At 43.4% G+C, this 18289-nt stretch overlaps 1 protein-coding gene across 1 annotated transcript in view; it reads right to left on the reverse strand.

Annotated features, from left to right (window-relative positions):
* The window catches only part of LOC102006831, a 260039-nt gene that overhangs the window by 187678 nt on the left and 54072 nt on the right, over positions 1–18289 (reverse strand). The gene's annotated exons all lie outside the window — the stretch shown is intronic.

An 18289-nucleotide genomic window follows, 5' to 3' on the forward strand; every position in this document is an offset into this window, starting at 1 on the left:
ATGGGCCCTGTCCCCAAAGTCACATTCAGCGCTACCAGGAATTAAGGATTCAACACAAGAAAGAGGTGAACAAAAAATAATCTGTTTAAATAAAATATATATATATATGTACCCACCTCAGAATACTCCCCCTGGCTTTGAATACACTTATCTCATCAATCCTGCCTCTTTCCGAAGAACTCCTAGAACTCCTTTTATAACTTTACAAGGTGTGATTAAGAAATACAGTCAACGCTGCTGCCAAGTGTCACCCAATGGAAAGTCAGGTTCACAAAAATATTAGGTGTTCTCATCCACCTTATTCTTTTTTTTTTTTTTTTTTTCTCTGGTACCAGGAACCAAACTCACAACCTTGCACTTGCCAGGCAGGCTCTTTGCCGCTGAGCTAAATCCCCAGCCCCTTTATCCACCTTATTGACCAGACCTGGCACCATGCCACTGCTGGATCTTCCTCAAAGTCAAAATGGCCATGAAAGGTAAAGGTTTTGAATCAATTCAGACATTGAGGTCATGACAGCACAACTAAAGACCCTCATGAAAGAAGACTTCCAGAACTGCTTCAGAAAGGGGCAAGAATAATGGGATAGCTGTGTTTGAATCTAAGAGGAGTATTTTGAGAGGGATTCATGCCACTGTCTTTTACAGTAATGAATATTTTTGAATATTTTTTATCTTGTCTCTTATATAGATTTGGATGGGAATACAACTCAGCTCCTGAAAAGCAGCTTTGATGTGGCTGGAAAAATCACATGGTTCCTGGTGTTTGGGCCCTTAAGTCATGTGGAGCAGTGTTTGATTCAGGACTTTCAGCCCTTGCCCAGGTCTTTGGAAATGCCTCTCCCCATCTCCTCTGGTCCTTCTCATTCTCAGAAGCAACTGGAAAAACAAGATGTACAAATAGGCTAGGAGAAACCTACTCCCAGGACTTACTTTCCACATTCTCACCCCACAGAACAAGCAGTCTTCAAAGAGCCGTTTTGGCAATGGACAAGGCTGTTGGGGGCTTCAAGAGGGATGCTGCGAGGAAAATGATCTTTCTGAGTCTCATTCCATTTTGGTTTAATGAGGTAAGAGACTGATTTCACAATGTAGGGCAGCTCAGGCCGAGGCCAGGACATGGGGAGGGGGATGCTGCTCTGTGCTGTCTGCAAAGTTAGCAAGCGCTGGCCCTCAGCATGTGGCGGGGCAGTGGGGGGAGGGTACGGTGAAGGCCAGGGCTTTCTCTCTGCAGGCTAAAATTAAGCAGTGGCAGCTGTAAAGTGAACGTTTTGAATGTTTCAAAGCCAGGCAGTGTCAAGATTTGAATTAAACCAGTGAATGCTCTTTTAATTAGACCCAGCTACAGAGAATTCTGATCATTTCCTTGGACTGAAACCCCATGTCCTATTTTAAACCTGGATTCTTAAAAGAGAGGGCCTCAAACTTGACAGTGCTTCAGAATCCTCCAGGAGCAGGTGAGACATGCAGATTCCCCAAGGCTGCTGCTCCCCAGCACCGGGGGAAGATCTGAGGAAGCATACTGGTGCAAGGTCTTGCTGAATTCATAGTTCCCCCATGAGTGGACACACGGTGCTACCACTTGCCCTTTGCCAGAAGGGAGCAGACCCTGGTGCCATGCTCTGTCTTCCACTCTCCGGGACCCTGAGTCAAATTAAGGTTCTATTTATAAATGACTCAGTCTCAGGGATTCTGCTACAGCAACAGAAAATGGACTAAGACACAGAAGGCCCATAACCCAGATTCCTCTGGACAGAAATTGACTAAGTGCCACTCAGAAATCACCATCCTGGTTTCTCGGTGACAGTGGCCACTGGACTCTGGGCCAGGGTCCACCCTACACTCTGATTGCTCTGTGCTACTGACTTGCCCTCCAGCACGCCTGGCAGTTAGCACCTACCCGCAGCCCAGCACCTTGTGCTCAGGACTTGCTCATAATTGGCTGAACAAATGAATGAATATCTTGAGTCCATGCCGTACTTTCCAAGAAGATATAATATTGATCACTTGGATGTCTGATATTAAAGTGGAATTAGCAGATGTGCTTCAGGGGCAGAGAACTTTCTGGTACGTTCCCTCCTCCATTCACTGCCAGGCTTCATCACCAGCCCGGCTGCCAGGCTTGCAGCCAACAGATCCTGCTTAAAAATGGTTCATTTTACCTGAGATAAATGTCCTCTGCTACTGATGCCTGCTATGATGGCTTGCTTACTATGACAAAAACATACCCAACACATACAACTGATATAGGGAAGAGATTCATTTTGGTTTACACTTTTAGAGGTTACAGTCCATGGCCAGTGGGCTCCATTCCTTCTGGGCCTGTGGCAAAGCAGCACGTCATGGCAGGAGTGTCTGATGGGAGAAACTGTTCAGCTCCTAGCAGCTGGGAGGTAAAGGGAGAGAAGAAGGAGCCAGGGTCCCAATATCTCCTTCCAGAGCCCACCCTAGTGACCCAGTTCCTCCCTTGGGCCTCACTGCCTAAAGATTCCACCACCTTCCAACAGCATGACCAGCTCACCAAGCCTGTATCACACGGGCCTTTGGGGGATGCTTATCTAAACCACAGCATCTTGGTGACCCTGGATGGGAGCAAACCTCTGAGATCTAGTCAAGAAGGCTAGGATATCTGCCTTCCATACTCTGTGGTGTATGCCAAGAATGGAAACCGGCGGTATGACCTCAGAGGGCCTCTCTGGGTATGGCCTGTTTGGAACCCCAAACCATGGAACTCATCTTCATATGACAAATGGATGCCATAGAAAGGCTTCCAAAGTTCTCATTACCTCCCCCTGCCTCAGGCTTCAGATGATGCTCAAGGAAGTGAAAAGGGACTGGGACATTTATTTTGCTTGTAAGACCTTTGTGCATGCCTCTCTGAGTCAGCTGGTGGGGAGAGGGACCCGACTCCATATGACTAGGCCTAATAAAGATCAAGGCTCTGCTAGCTAAATCTCTCTTGATTTACATCAGTCACCATAGGAGATAGGTCAGGCTTGGAAAATAGAAAAAGTTAAGAGGGTTACAAGATACTTTCAAATACCTATTAAAACAGCTAAAACAAAAAATAATGACAACACTAATAATGGCAATACTAATAATGACAATACTAATGACAATTCTGTTGGCCAGAAATGGGACTTTCAGATGCTGCTGATAGAAATGTAATATGACACAGCCAGTCTGAAAAACAGTTTGGTATATCTGAGTCCAACAGACAGTTATATCACCTAGCTCTTACATTCCTAGGAACTTACCCTAAAGAACTGAAACTGTATGTTTATACATAAGCCTAAACATTAACATGTACCAAAGAGTTCTGTTTCAAATTGCCCAGAATTGGAAACAAATCCAAATGCCTTTCAGAGAGCAAATGGGTAGACACCGTGCAGTAAATCCATGCAGTAGAATATTACTCAGCAAGGAAAAGGAACTACTGAGACACACTCCCACTTCTACGTTTCCTTAAGGCAGTATACTGACAGAAAGCAGTTAGCCTGGGGAGGTCACACGCCATACGATGTCATTTACACGGCATTCTTGAAATGATAAACTCACAAGGACAGAAAGCATTTTGGTGACTTGCAGGTGGAAGGAGGGTATAACTACCCAGAACTGTCACAAGGCACACTGAGGTAGCAAAGTTGTCCTATATCCTGTTCCCGGTGGTGGGTCTGCAAATCTAGAAGTGTGTTATAATTCACAGAACCATGCACCCAAGAAGTCAATTTCACTGCACATTAATTTAAAAATGAAATTTAAAATGAATGTGGTGGGAAATTTACCAGGTTGAACTAAATTTAGTCTTCACACTACTGTGCAGGAAGAGGAGCCTGTCAGATAAAAGTAAGTGCTGAGACAAAGTATCAAGTGAGTCCAGGTTCGCACACATGGGAGCCATGCCTGTAATCCTGTACCTGTCACAAGTACCTGGGGAAATAGAAGAAAACAGGGGTAGGAGAGGAGAGCCTACAGAGGAGGGAAGGGAGAGAAGGCTAAATAGACCATGCCTCCCTCACTTCCCTAAGTGTGTGAATTTCTTGTTAAGACCCAGGCCCTAAACTGGGCATGATGGCCCACATCATGCTCTAAACTGGGCATGATGGCCCCCTATAACCTCAGCAGTCTAGGAGGCTGAGCCAGGAAGATTCCAAGTTCAAACCCAACCTGGACAACTTAGCAATTTAGCAAGATCACCTTTCAAAATGAAAAGTAAAAAGAGCTGAGGAGGCCAGGAATCTGCATTTCTCAGGGACTTGCCAGGAAGCCCCGGATTCTGCTCGTCCATGCCCCTACTGGGAGAAGCCAGAAGCTGTATGGAAGAGCTAGCAGGCACTTGGCAAAGAGACTCAACTATCAAGGGGTATTTGTGCCCCTCACACGAGACGGTGCTGTTGAAAGCACTTTGGAAACCATGAAGTGTTTACACACGTAATGTAACTGCTCAATAAAAGTCACATAGTCTCTAGCAGCCTCCTAAAGCTCAGGACCTCACTCAGGGGTTCCAGCTCCCACCCAGACCCCATAGTGCCTACCATCACAAAGTCCCCATGCATTTATCCCCTGTCTATGTCACGGAGAACTCATCCCTGGTGGCCAAAGCAGCACAGTGAAGAGTAGGTTCTGCCAGACCCATAAGGAAGTGAGGCGTGAACAGGTTCAGCTGAAAATTGGTTTAATGCCCCATTGGCTTATTAACATATAAATCATGGAGTTTTACTTCTTGTGCTTTCAGCACATTACTGCTGTGAAGGTCCATCTCCTCCATAGTAGCTCTCACAGGGTACAGAACAATGCATCTGCCAAGCCCAGCAGGGCCGAGAAGGAGCTACAGCTGCCAGTGCAACCAGCGTCCCACACGCCAAGGGACCCAGCAGCTCCGCAAGCAGGTCCAGGAGGCAGGGGCCACTCCTACAGGGCTTTTCAGATGTGGCCAGGACCTACACATGGGCATGAATCAATTCATAGGATCAGGAACAGAAGCTCTTTCTTTTCTTTTCTTTTCTTTTCTTTACTTTTCCTTTTCTTTCTATCTTTCTTTCTTTCTTCCTTCCTTCCTTCCTTCCTTTTATCTCAGTACTGGACATTGAACCCCAGGCCTTCACACTGAGCTTCATCTCCAGCTCCTTTTAACTGTTTATTGGAGGCAGGGTCTCACTAAGTTGTCAAATTGGAAATCAAACTTTCAACCCTCCTGCCTCAACCTCTCTCAGTGCTGGGATTGCAGCAACTCTTTGATCAAAAGGAAAAATAAGACAGGGAAAAGAAAGGAGGAAAGGAATGTTGCAGGAAAGTTAAGGACTTTGAGTAAAGACAAATACTAGACATATATGTATACACACATGTATGCACTGAGTCACCCAGAAAAAGCATTTCTTTAACACATGTATATGCGGCACCCTACCACATGCCAGCACTAAGCCACTCGATCTTTAGAAGGTAGATTTTCCTATGGAACTGTAAAGTCAAGGATCTGGAGGCACAGAAGGGCAAACTGACTGGCTCAAGGACACACAGCTGGTGAGTGGAAGGTCAAGACGGTCTGAATTCAGAGCCCACACTCATATACAACCCCTGGTTGGTCCCAAGGCCCTCAGATGCTGAGGCAAAGGGCCAGGGTAGGGGGCTTCTACTTGTGCTGTAACTATAGCAGCAGCTGCCAAAGGAGGTGAAAACTATGCTCCTCAATTCCATGAATGCATTATTACTGACTTCAAAATAAATCAACTGAGATGACCACTATGCACCGCCCTGACTGTCAGAGCATAAACTATGGGTTTGAGAAGGAAAGGACTCGTCCAGGGTCTCACAACTCACGAGCACAATGTTTGAGGGACCACCATGGGCACCTGGGGATAAGAGCTTTCCCTTAAAGGCTGGGGAAGATCTGGAGGCTCAAGTGCCCTGGCCCATATTAGCTCTAGAGAACACAAGGTCCTGAGCCAGAGCATTCCAGATGTGTGGTCAGCTCAAGATGCCTCAGAGACACAGCCATGCTGGGGACAGGATGGCTCCCAGACAGGGCTGCTGCCACCTCATGAGAAACATCGTTCTACAGACATCAGGTGTATTTCTGCCATCCTGACCCCAGGAGCACACATGGCTAAGTTAGGAATGTATCCAGTGGGTAATCAGAAAAACCTGACAGCTATCTACCATGGGGGGGGCTTTGCCTTCCTGCTTCTGGTTTTGTGTTTATTATCACCTGTTATGTCTTGAGTTTAGATGTCCCCCCAAAACTTCATGTGGGCATAGGTGAGGCTTTGCAGAGGTGGCTGGATTCTGAGTGTGTGGTTACTTGGATTAAGTGTGGGATGCTAGGATCCAGGGTATGTGATTACTAAATTAATCCAGTGATTGGTTTGGCATAGTTCTAGGTGTGGATAATGGGAAAGCCCACCCTGGATATGAGTGCTACCTGCCTAGATAGAACATAAGGGACAGAAAAGGGGCTACTGTTGTCACTTGCTGCTTGCTGCTTCGCTGCTTTGCTGCCTTCTGACTGCCTCGAACTGTTTCCCCTCTGCCATGCCACCCTGCCTTAGAGCCAGCAGATTACAGACTGAAACCTCCACAGACTGTGAGCTACAATAAACCTTTCCTCCTTTAACTTGGGGTGTCAGGTATTTTGTCTCAGCAATGAGAAAAGAGTAACTAAGACATCAGCCCTTAGGCACTCCTGCAGCTGGGAGGAAATCAAAACAGTCTTTGTTCAGAGGCAAAAAGACCTGAAAAATATGGTTAAGAGCTGGAGCTTTGGAATCAGCCATGCCAGGATCATATCCATTGGCCTTGAGGCTGGAGCTAATGTGCTTAATGTCCTCAAGCCTCAGTCTCTCTGTAGGTACATGGGGTTGTCCTTGCACCCACTCCAGACAATGGATGTGAAGAGGGGAGAGGAGGAGACTGGGTCACACAAGCTGCACGAGAGCACCCAGAGGGGCATCAGTGCCCCGTGTCCCCGGAAGGAAGTGAAGTGAGCATGAGGTCCCCACCCTATCTCCAGATGTCACCCTGGATGAAGACAGCCCACAGACTCTCCGCTGACACTATCTGTAACAGAGTCACAGAAGCAGCATGTGTTGTGCCTGCCCTCCTGCTGCCATCATCTAGGTTCATAGTTACCCCACCACCAGCACACACACAAACACACATGACCACCAGTTGTCCCAGGTGGGGAAGCAAGAGGAGGGACTGCTCATCTACTGCGCAGAAACAAACCAGCCAGAACCTCATGACTTCAAACAATGCAGTTTATTATTTCTCATTATTTTAGCCCACTGAATATCAATGAGTGGCAATTTTTCCCCACCCTTAACCTTCAGGAGACACATAGCCATGTCTGGAGACATTTTCAGATGGAGCTATTACTGGTGTCCAGCAGGGAGGACCAGGGAAGCAGCTCATGATCCCACAGTGCCCAAGGTAGCCCCCACCACAGGGAATAGTCAGACTCTACATACCAGTAGTGCTTAGGCTGGGAAACTGGGTCCAGCTCGTTTGTGGACACAAATGAGCAGTTTTCTTGAGGCCTAAGCAAGATACAGAGACTAAGCACAGCAGCGGAATCTGAAAACCAAAACATGTGACCACAGACACAGCAGCTCCAGGAGCTGACCCCAGGATCCAGGGTAGCTCAGAGCAGTAGTGATTGCACCAGAGGCAGGTGGGGCACAGGGCAACACCAGGGAGACATAATACAATGGTGAGCTCAGATGAAAACACACACACACACACACACACACACACACACACACACACACAGGACCTCATCGTGCCTGGGGCTTCCTAATGTTCCCACCTCTAGATCCCTCTATCCAAGCTTGGGGCTTCATGGTCCTAAAATAGAGAGTCCAGGTAATTTCCTGCATACTCCTGATAATCACTCACACAGAAGATGAGATCCTTGGGGCTACATGCACCCCAAAAGAGCTCTTTTCTTCATCGTGTCTTAGATGGACTCAGAACTAAGGCAGGTTAGAGAGCCTTTCTCAAGACATAGATTCTAACTCCATGGCAGCAAAGATGGCAGGCCCAGTATCTATGAGATACAGTGAGCTATATGGAGACCCTTAAGCCTTCTAAAAGACTTTTAAGAAAAATGAAACGGAGTCTTTGGAGAGTCTTGTTCTTGTACCTAACTGCTTTCTATTCTGGGCTTTCCATAAATTCCAGCTACGCACTAAACTTGTTGGCACCATCTCTCCTGCTCCCCGCCTCAATGTTGCTAGAAGCCCCTCACCCACAACATGTGCCTCTTTGCCAAGAATCACACCCAGTCATCTTTAGCATGTTAACACCTTACTTCTTCTTCTTCTTCAAGCACAGTTAAGACACCATTTCCTTCAGAAAGCCTCTGAGCCACCGCAACGGGCTAAATGATTTTCCTCCGCTCACCTACAAACGTGAGCAACCATGTGCACCTGTGCCAAAACAAGATCATGGCCATGTGCTCACCAAGTCCCCCTGCTCTTCCTCCTGGCACAGAGCTAAATTATATTTCCCAACATCCCATGCAGTGAGGTGAGGCCATGTGACTATAGCCTGGCCAATAGTGTCAAGAAATAACACACACCGGATACCCTCACGGTGATGGCGCCTGAAGACCTTCCTCACTTTCCTACAGGCACCCTTCTCCTCTCTGTTGGGTAGATTCAGCATATCCTGGGGAGAACACCAAAGCTACGGAATGCAAAGACTCTGGAACCCTGAATGGCTACATGAAAAACCATTCAACTAATAGCCTCTGTGACTATCACTCTACAGTACAGTACAGCAAACCCCTATGTCGTGAGTCACTGAAGTTTGAGAATTGTTAAACCAGTAGTGTGACTTCCCTGATCCAATCAGATGCCTGTCTTTCAACTTACTATATGAGATATCAACAAATATAGTGAATGTTTGCATGTTTTTAATTGAGTACAGTTAAAAACACATTGCCATTAATCCCTTTCAAAATACTTCACCTTGCTTCAAATCACTCATTCCATTTTCCTTGTCACTTCCCAAAGCAGTTGTGGACATCCTCTTTCATGTGTTTACCATGTGTGGTCAAAAGTATGGTGAATGCTGCTGCTGAGGGCCACCCAATAGAAAAGCAGAGGTGTAAAAACATTATGTGCCCTCATCCACCTCATTCACTGGGTCTGACACCATGCAACTTCTGTTTCTTCCCCTAAGTCAAAATGACCATGAAAGGTAAACATTTTGAATAGATTCAGGCTATCGAGACAGCCACAACACAGCTAAAGACATTCATGAAAGACAACTTCCAGAACTGCATCAGAAAAGGCATAAGAACAGTGGGATGAGCGTGTTCAGAGTGAGGGAGTATTCTGAGGGGATTCATGGCAATACGTCTTTTACTGTAATAAATATTTTTAGTATTTAATATAAAACACTGAAATGATCAGTGTCCCCTATCAGGCTAGAAACTCATAAAGGACAGGACCATGGTGCTGTCCCGCATCCAGCACAAAGCCTGGCCCTGAAATGGCACTCCACGTGGGTGTCTGAGCAGGTGCTCCTGACTCCACATAGAGGATCGTCTCCCAGGGACAGAAACAGTCATGCAGTGGCTGTGGCTGGAACAGCAGCGGGTAAGCCCATTGTGGCAGGGCTGTGCACCAAAGATTAACCAAGAGCAAATCCCAAGGCTGGCAAGTCACTTGGGGGCAGCTGCCTGGCTCCCTCCTGACTCACGTGGGTACCACTCCACTCCCATGGGTCACTTACAGTCCTTTTCTGGAGGCCCCTAATCTCAAGCCAGCATCAGTGCGTCAAGCCCTCTTGTCTCCACTCTGACTCACCCTCTGCAGGCAGAGAAAACGCTGAGCTTTCAAAGGACACAGGGGACTGGGTCAAGCCCACCTGGAAAATCTCCCTGTCTCAAGGTCAGCAGATTCGGAAGCTTAATTACATCTGCAGAATTCTTTCACAGCACTACTTAGATTACTGTTTGAATAACTGGGAGATGTGTGCATATCAGGATCCGCGGTCTTGGGGGACTGTCTTAGAATTCTGTCTGCCACAAGGAGGAACTCCGGTCTTGTTAACATAAAGCCTTGTTTTTGGCTTCAGTGAGTCCAAATAGGTTCCTGTTCTTTCTGACTCAGTAATTCCACCCAAAGCACAATGGGAAGGGAGGGCAGATGTGAAAGCCTAATTCAGAGGTGCTCACTGGATTAAACATCAACAGGGGATGACACACTGGTAACGGTGTCTTAGCTGGAATCAAGACCTACAGGTAACCACCTGAATTTCTCAGAATGTGGCTGTGCTTTCTCAGATCTATGTCGAGGACTCACAATTCCTTTCATTACCTGCCTTCCCCTTCTCTTAAAAAGCGGACTTTACCAGCTACTTGGGAATTTGAAGCAAGAGGATTTCAAGTTTGAGGCCATCCTGGACAACATAGCAGGACCCTCTCTCAAAACAAAAAGTAGTTTTAAAAAAAAAAAGAAAGAGAGAGAGAGATGGGGATACAGCTCAGCGATCCCTGGGTTCAATTCCTAGTAATGTGCTCATGCGCGCGTGCGCGCGCACACACGGACGGACGGACGGAATAAAATGTATTCAATTACTGCTCTGTGGCCATAGATTTGCTCTTTAGAATAATGACAAATGTTTGGAAATAAATAGTGGTAATGGTAGTACAAGAGCATGAAGGCGCCCAGTGTCATAAACAGTATACTTAAAAACAGCTGAACTGAGCTGGGTGTGGTGCTGCATGCCTACAATCCCAACATTTCAGAGGCTGAGGGAGGAAGACTGCTGTGAGCTTGAGACTACCCTGGGCTAAATAGTGAGTGAATGAAAAAAGACCCTGCCTCAAAAAACAAAAAGGAACTTTTTAAAATGGCAAAATTTAAGAAATATATATAATTTGTTATTTTTATTAAATGCTACATATTTGCAGTACATAATGAGTACATTCTTTGTGAGGAGTTGGTACATGTACATATCTTAATTATTTTTTCACTCACTTCCCTCCCCCACCTTCTCCCCTCCCTCCACCTCTTGATTCCCATCCCCTTTGAGAAAGATCTCCCTACCTCCTATTATCTATCTTTTATTTTGCTCATATTTATATTTGAGTTTTCTCATATAAGAGAAACAATGTGATATTTAAGCTTGTGTGTCTGATTATTTCACTTAACATTATGGTCTCAAGATGTACCCATTTTCCTACAAATGACTCAAATTCATCCTTCTTTATGGTAGAATAGAACTCCATTGCATGTAAATGCCACATTTTTTTTATCCATTCATCTGTTGATGGACATATAGGCTGCTTCCAAGACTTGGCTATTATGAATTGTGCTGCTATAAACATGGATATGCATATGTCACTGCAGTATAATGACTTTAACTCTTTCAGAAGATATCTAGAAGAGGAATAGCTGGATTGAACGGAATTCCTATTTTTAGTTTTTTGAGGAATCTCCATACTTATTTCCACAGTGGTTGTACTAGTTTACATTCCCATCAGAGATACAGAAGGGATCATTTTTCTCCACAGCCTTGCCAGCATTTGTTACTATTTGATTTCTTGATGATAGCCATTCTTTCTAGTATAAGATGAAATCTCAATGTTGTTTTAATTTACATTTCTCTAATAACCAGCAATGTTGAACACTTCTTCATATAAGTATTGGTCATTTGTACTTCTTCTGAGAAGTATCTATTCATTTCATGTCCTCATTTTTAATTGGGTTTTTATTTGGGGGACACTACTTTCAGCTATCTATATACTCCAAATATTAGTCCTCTGTCTTGAGGAATAACCGCAAAGAAAAAAATTTCCCATCTGGTAGGTTGGCTTTTCACTCTGTTAGTTGGTTCCTTTGCTGGGAAGTAGCTTTGTAATTTCATCTGATCCCATCTGTTGATTCTTGGTAATATTTCTTATGCAATTGGGGATTCCATTCAAGAAGACCTTGCCTACACCTATGACTTCAAAAGTTTTACCTATTTTAACTTCCAGCAGATGAAGTGTATCTGTTCTAGCATTTAGATCTTTCATCTATTTTTCTTTTACCTTAGTAAATGATGAGAGATTGGAGTCTAGATTCAACTGCTGCATCTGGACAGCCAATTTTCTCAGCACCACTTATTGAAGAGGCCATCTTTCCTCTAGTGTACATTTTTGGCCCATTCATCAAAGATCAAATAGTTGAATGTGCCTGGGGTTTGTTCTGCATCCCCTATTGTCTTCCACTGAACCACGGGCCTGTCTTTGTGCCAGTACCATGCTGTTTTTAATCATTGTAGCTTTGTAATGGGATTGTGATGGCTCCTGCTTTGCTCTTGGACTGCTTTTGCTATTCTGGACTCTTCTGGTCCTATATGAAATTTAGATTTGTTTTCACTAGTTCTGTGAAAAATGCTGTATTCTATTGGAAATGCATTAAACTTGTATATGGAAGTATGACCATGTTGATTATATTGGCTCTACCTATCCAGGAACAGGGGATATGTTTCTATTTTCTGATGCCCTCTTTGATTTCCTTTTTTCAGAGTGCTGTAGTTTTGCTGTAGAAGTCTTTCACTTCTTTGGTTAGGTTAATTCCTAAGTGTTTCATTTTTCTTGGTATTCTTGTGAGTGGAATTTTTTCCTAATTTCTTTCTCATGGAGTTTATTATTGGCATACAGGAACACTTGATTTTTGGGTGTTGATTTTTATATCCTGCTACATTGCTGAATTTGGTTATTAATTCTAGGAGTCTTTTGGTGGAATTTTTGGGGTCTTCTATGTAGATAGTTATGTCATGTACAAATAATGATAATTTTACTTCTTCCTTTCCTATATGTATTCCTTGTATTTTTTTCTTGCCTTATTCCTCTGGCTAATATTTTGAGTACTACATGGAATAGAAGTGGTGATAGAGGACATCCTTCTTATAGCTTCTTGCTTTAGATTTGGCAGTCATGTATACCTAGAAATCTATCCATTTCTTCTGAATTCTCCAATTTATTGGCATACAGGTTCCAAAGTAGTTTCTAATAATCTCACTTTTAGCACTGTCCATTGAGATTTCCCTTTTTCATTTCTAATTGCATTGATTTATGCCTTTTCTCTCTTTTTTGGTGATATTGGCTAAGGGTTTGCCTATTTTGCTTATTTTTCTGAAGAACCACTCTTCAATACATTGATTCCTTATACTTTTTATTCTCAATTCCCTTGATTCCTGCTTTTATCAGATTATGATCTTTATAATTTCCTTCCTGTCCTAGATTTCAGTTTGGAATATTCTTGTTTTCCTAGGATCTTGAGGTGCATCATTAGATTATCTATTTGAGCTCATTCTGTTTTTATAATTTGGGTAGTCACATCTATAAATTTCCCTATTAGGACTGTGTTCATTGTATCCCATAAGTTCTGGTATGTTGTATTGGCATTGTTTAGTCCTAGTCACTGTCTTACTTTTTCTCTGATTTCTTCTGTAACCTATGGATTATTCAAGAAGGCATTGTTTGATTGCTATACACTTGCATAATTTCTGTGGCTTCTTTTGCCACTCATTTCTAGTTTCGTTGCATTATGAGCTCATGTGTATGGTATAATTTTGATTCTTTTACATTCACTTAAGCATGCTTTACTGGCCAGTGTGTGGTCTCTTTTGGAGAATGGTCCACGTGGTCCTGAAAAAAATGTGTATTCTGTCTTTGGTGGGTGAGACACTTTGTCAATATCTATTAACTCCATTTGTTCAAATGTTTTGTTCAATTATGATATATCTTTATTAATTTTTGTCTAGCTTGTCTGTATTTGTGACACTGGAGTATTGGGTTTACCCACTATAATTGTGTTTGTGTTAATCTGATCTTTTATGTCCATGAGAACTTGTTTTATGAAGCTAGGTGTGCCATTGTTTAGTGCACATATGTTGATGATTGTTATCCCTGCCTGATGAGTTGGTCCCTCGACTAATATGTAGAGACCTTCCTTGCATCTTCTGATCAGTTTTGGCTTGATGTCTACTTTGTCAGAAAATAGAATAGCTACACAGCTGTTGTTGCTGTCATTGTTGTTCCTGTTACATGGAATATTGTTTTTCATCCTTGGAATTTTAGTCTATGAATTTCCTTTGGAGTTAAATCAGTTTCTTGTATACAACATACCACTGGATTTTGTTTCTTGATCCATTCTGCCAATCTGTGACTTTTGATAGGGGAACTGAAATCATTCACATTAAGTTATTGCCAAAGGGTATTGACTTATTCCTGTCATTGCATTATTTTCCTGTTGCTGACTTCCTATCTTTCTCTTCTACTTAACTGCTCACTCTGCCTAGTACATTCATTCTATTAGACCTTTCATCATAGTGAGATTTATTGTCTCTTTCTAAGATATCCTAGAAAGATATACTGTCTCTCTCTAGGGTACACTTGAGAATTTTTTGAAGTGCTGGTTTGGTGGTCGTGAATTTCTTCAGATGCCCTTTGTCATGGAAATATCTTATTTCTCCATCAGTTTTAAAAGACAGTTTTGCAGGATATATCAGTCTGGATTGAAAGTTGTTTTCTTTTAGAACTTGAAACACTTCACTCCAAGCTCTCCTGGCCTTTAAGGATTGTGTGGAGAAGTGTGCTGTAATTCTAATAGGTTTACTTTTAGAAATAATTCATTGATTTTCTTTAACCGCTTTTCAGATTCAGTTCTTGTGTTGTGCTTCTGGAATTCTGACTAAAATGTGCCATGAAGAGATTCTTTTCTGATCTGTTAAATTCTTTTCCCAGATTTGGAACATTTTCTGCTATTATTTCAGTAAACAGGTTTTTTATGCCCTTTTTCCTAGCTCCCAAACTCTCACTAGTTCTAATTAACTTTAAATTAGTCTTCTTTGCATTGTTTAGCAGCTTTTGGATCCATTTGTTAAATTTTCTCTTGCTTACTTTAAGGTATCTCTCATGAAGGGGTTACTGGCAACAGCCTCATCTTCTAGTTCTGACACTCTGTCCTCACTGTGGTCACTTCTGCCCATAAAACGTTTTTTAGAATTTTTAATCTCCTAAAATTCTGTTTAGTATCTTTTTACGGACTCTAATTCTTTTCTATGGTGGACATTCATGTCTTACATCATTTTGTTTAGCTCAGCTAGCTTTTTGTTAGTGTCTTCTGTAGATTCACTCATTGTTTTATTAGGCCCATTATTTGTTCATTTACATCTTCTATGTGCTCACAGGGTGCCTCACTGATCTGTTTTGTTACCTCCTCTGTTATCCTTTTAAACAATTTGGCTGTTTGACTTGTGACTTCATCTCCTTTGATTTCCCATAGGTCAGCTTTGGAGGAGTTGAGAGTTTGGGAAGGCATTCTATTGCCTTGTATTTTCATGGCTCTGCATTTTTTGTTTGTTTTCTGTGCTGAGGCTTGTGGGTTGATTATAGTGCAAAGCTGTGTTGATAGCATGGAGTCCTCTAGTTAATGTCTGCTTTTCAGTGATGCCCTCTGGGCATGGCTAACAATTGGCCTCTGCCTCTGTCCCAGAATCTGGCCACCTTCATTTATTTGAAAGAAGATGCTGCAGCATATTTGTCCCAGTACTCAGCTCTCTAGGGATGAGCTGCAGTATTGTTGACACAAGGGCAATCTAGATATTAGTGTCCAGAGAGAATCAATTAATCACAACAACTATGTCATCTCGGTTACAGTAATAAAATCAGCAATAATAATAGTGTCAAAGATAAATTAAATATTGACATACTCTATGAGCCAATAACGTATCACCCTTAACCATTGAAAACAGATCTGTAATTACAATACAAACACTAAGATAAACCAAATATAATAAATGTCTACTAAATGAATGAAAACAATAGTGTTGTAGTTCAGTGGCAGAGCACTTGCCTATCACGTACAAGTCCCAGTTTTGGACTCCAGAACTGTAAAAAAAAAAAAAAAAAGCAAATAAATATCTACTAAGTGGAACAACTTTACTTTCACTAATAATAGAGCAGTATTTGACTGCAACAGCTCAGAGCAACTAGCTATCTAAAGATTCACAAAGCTTAAGAGTTATAGTAGGAAAGAATGAGGGGTGGTGAACTGGAGATAAGAAAAGTAAAATTTGAAAAATTAACCAGTGGAAGGTGAGAAGGAAGACAGGAAGGTGACATAGAGGATCTTACTGAAGAATAAAAGGACACAGTACTAGAAAACAGTCACAGAGAAGAACAAACTAGAAAAAGAAGAAAATCAGAGAACAAAATACTGGAAATGAAAAATAAGAAGGAAGACAAAGAAAAAAGCTAAAAAGGGAAAAAGGAAAAAGACAAACAACCCAAACCTTCCCCAAAAAATGATGAAGTAAAAATTCAATAAAAATAAATTCTCTGCGTTTCTGAATGAGTGGTTTCTTTCCAGGATCTGCAATCTTGGTATCCAGCAAGTCATGATTTTTTCCACCTGGCTTTAGGGCCTGTGAGTTTGTGAGGTGCACTCCCTGCTTCAGAAGCTCCCCTGTCCACTGACCTCAGACAGTGGTAACATAATCATTTAAACCACAGCATGTCCTTGCTCACACTGGTAGACAGCAAAAGCAATCAGCCCTCTGGTCTTTGCTGAATGTAAGCTTGGGGCAGGGGTTCAAGCTGACTGTTAGATCTGATGTCAACACTCACTAGGCCTTACCACAGATAGCAGAGCCCATGTCCATCCCAGCCTGAGTTTAACTTTCTCAGGGGGTCTATGTCTAACCCACATCCTCTCCACAACTGTCTCTCACTCAGTCACCGTGGGAGGGTAACACTGGAACCCCTGAAGCTGCTGGTCAGTTCTGTACATTCTCCCTGGATCTGCGGGCCCTCTGAGCTTTCCTTCTCTCCCTGGGAATTGGCCTTATCCAGGATCAAGTCAGTTGGTGAATCTATACTTCTGCTGTTCTGTGCCAAGAGAAGCAAAACAGACAGCTAGCTCGAAGTAGGTGGTTGGTTACAGCCAGGACATGGAATCTACCTGTGTGGAATTGCTCAGGAGACAACAACACAGCCTTTCACTATGATTTTGTGGTACCAGGGATCAAACTCACGACCTTGCGCTTGCAAGGCAGGCACTTATGCCACTGAGCTATATCCCCAGCTTATGATGATTCTGTAAAGTTCTTTTGTTTTATCTTATTTTTGTTTGCTGCTATTCCTTTTGGTTTGGTTTGGTTTGGTTTGGTTTGGTTTGGTTTGGTTTGGTTTGTTGCAGTACTGGGGATGGAACCCAGGGCCTTGTAGAGAAATGGTAGAGAAATGGTAGAGAATGGTAGAGAAATGGTCCACCCCTGAGGTATATTCTCAGCCCTAACAATCTTTTAAATTTTTAAGAAAAAAAACAATGGGATCCCTGAGATGGGAGGAAACTAACATTGCTCAAGCAAATTAAGGTCTATACACTGTAGGAGGCGCATTCACAGTGTATATTCATGTGCTCCCTGTAAAAGCCCTTCAGAGCAGGATCTATTGGTGTCCCTGGAGAGACAGAGCCCACAGGACACAAGGAACCAACCCATCAGGGGAACCAGCCCTCCCCACTGGAGGCTAAGTCCCACCCACACCCATCTGCAAGCTAGAGAGTCAGTAGCATGGCTCAGTCCAGCCCAAAGGCATCAGACAGGAAAGCAAATGGGGTCACTCTCAGTCAAGGGCCAGTGACCTAAGAAACCCAGACCAAGGTCAGGAGAATAAAAGCATCCAGGAGAGAATGAGGTTTCACCACTCCTTGTCTCTTGGTTCATTCGAGGCCCCCTGGTGCCACCCACAGGGAAAGCAGATCTTTTCCCTTGTCCTCCTATTGATCTTCCGCAGAAACACCCCTGACACCTGGGTGTCAGCCATTCTAATCAGTGCCAGAGCCTGAGCTTCACTTTCAACAGGAGCGTCCAGGGTAACAGACGCAATGACTTGGAATGAACAGCACTGTCCTCACTGTCTGTGTCCCTTAATTCAGTTACGGTGACCCCCTCCAAAACAGCCATCACAACAGGTACTCTCACTCCAGCTGTACGCCTGAGAAAAATGAGGCTGGCCTGGCCACAGCAGTTATGTCAGTTGCTCGAGGTTGCCCAGTTCATGGTACATAGAAAATCAGAATGCAGCCATGTTTACAGGTGGGGTGGGGCCCCTCTTCAAGGCTCTGATGCCAAAGGTTGCTTGCCAACCATCTACACCCACTCATAGGGATTGCACAGCCAGGCAGTATGCTGAGCAGTAGAGAGACACAGTGTTAGGTGATAACTAACTCAGCCATTGTGCTGGAGAAGGCACAGTGCCAAACTGAGGCAAGCATCGGGAAGAAAGGCA

Source organism: Chinchilla lanigera, unplaced genomic scaffold (genome assembly GCF_000276665.1).
Source record: "Chinchilla lanigera isolate Chin_1 unplaced genomic scaffold, ChiLan1.0 scaffold00041, whole genome shotgun sequence".
In the NCBI taxonomy this organism is placed as follows: Eukaryota; Metazoa; Chordata; class Mammalia; order Rodentia; family Chinchillidae; genus Chinchilla; species Chinchilla lanigera.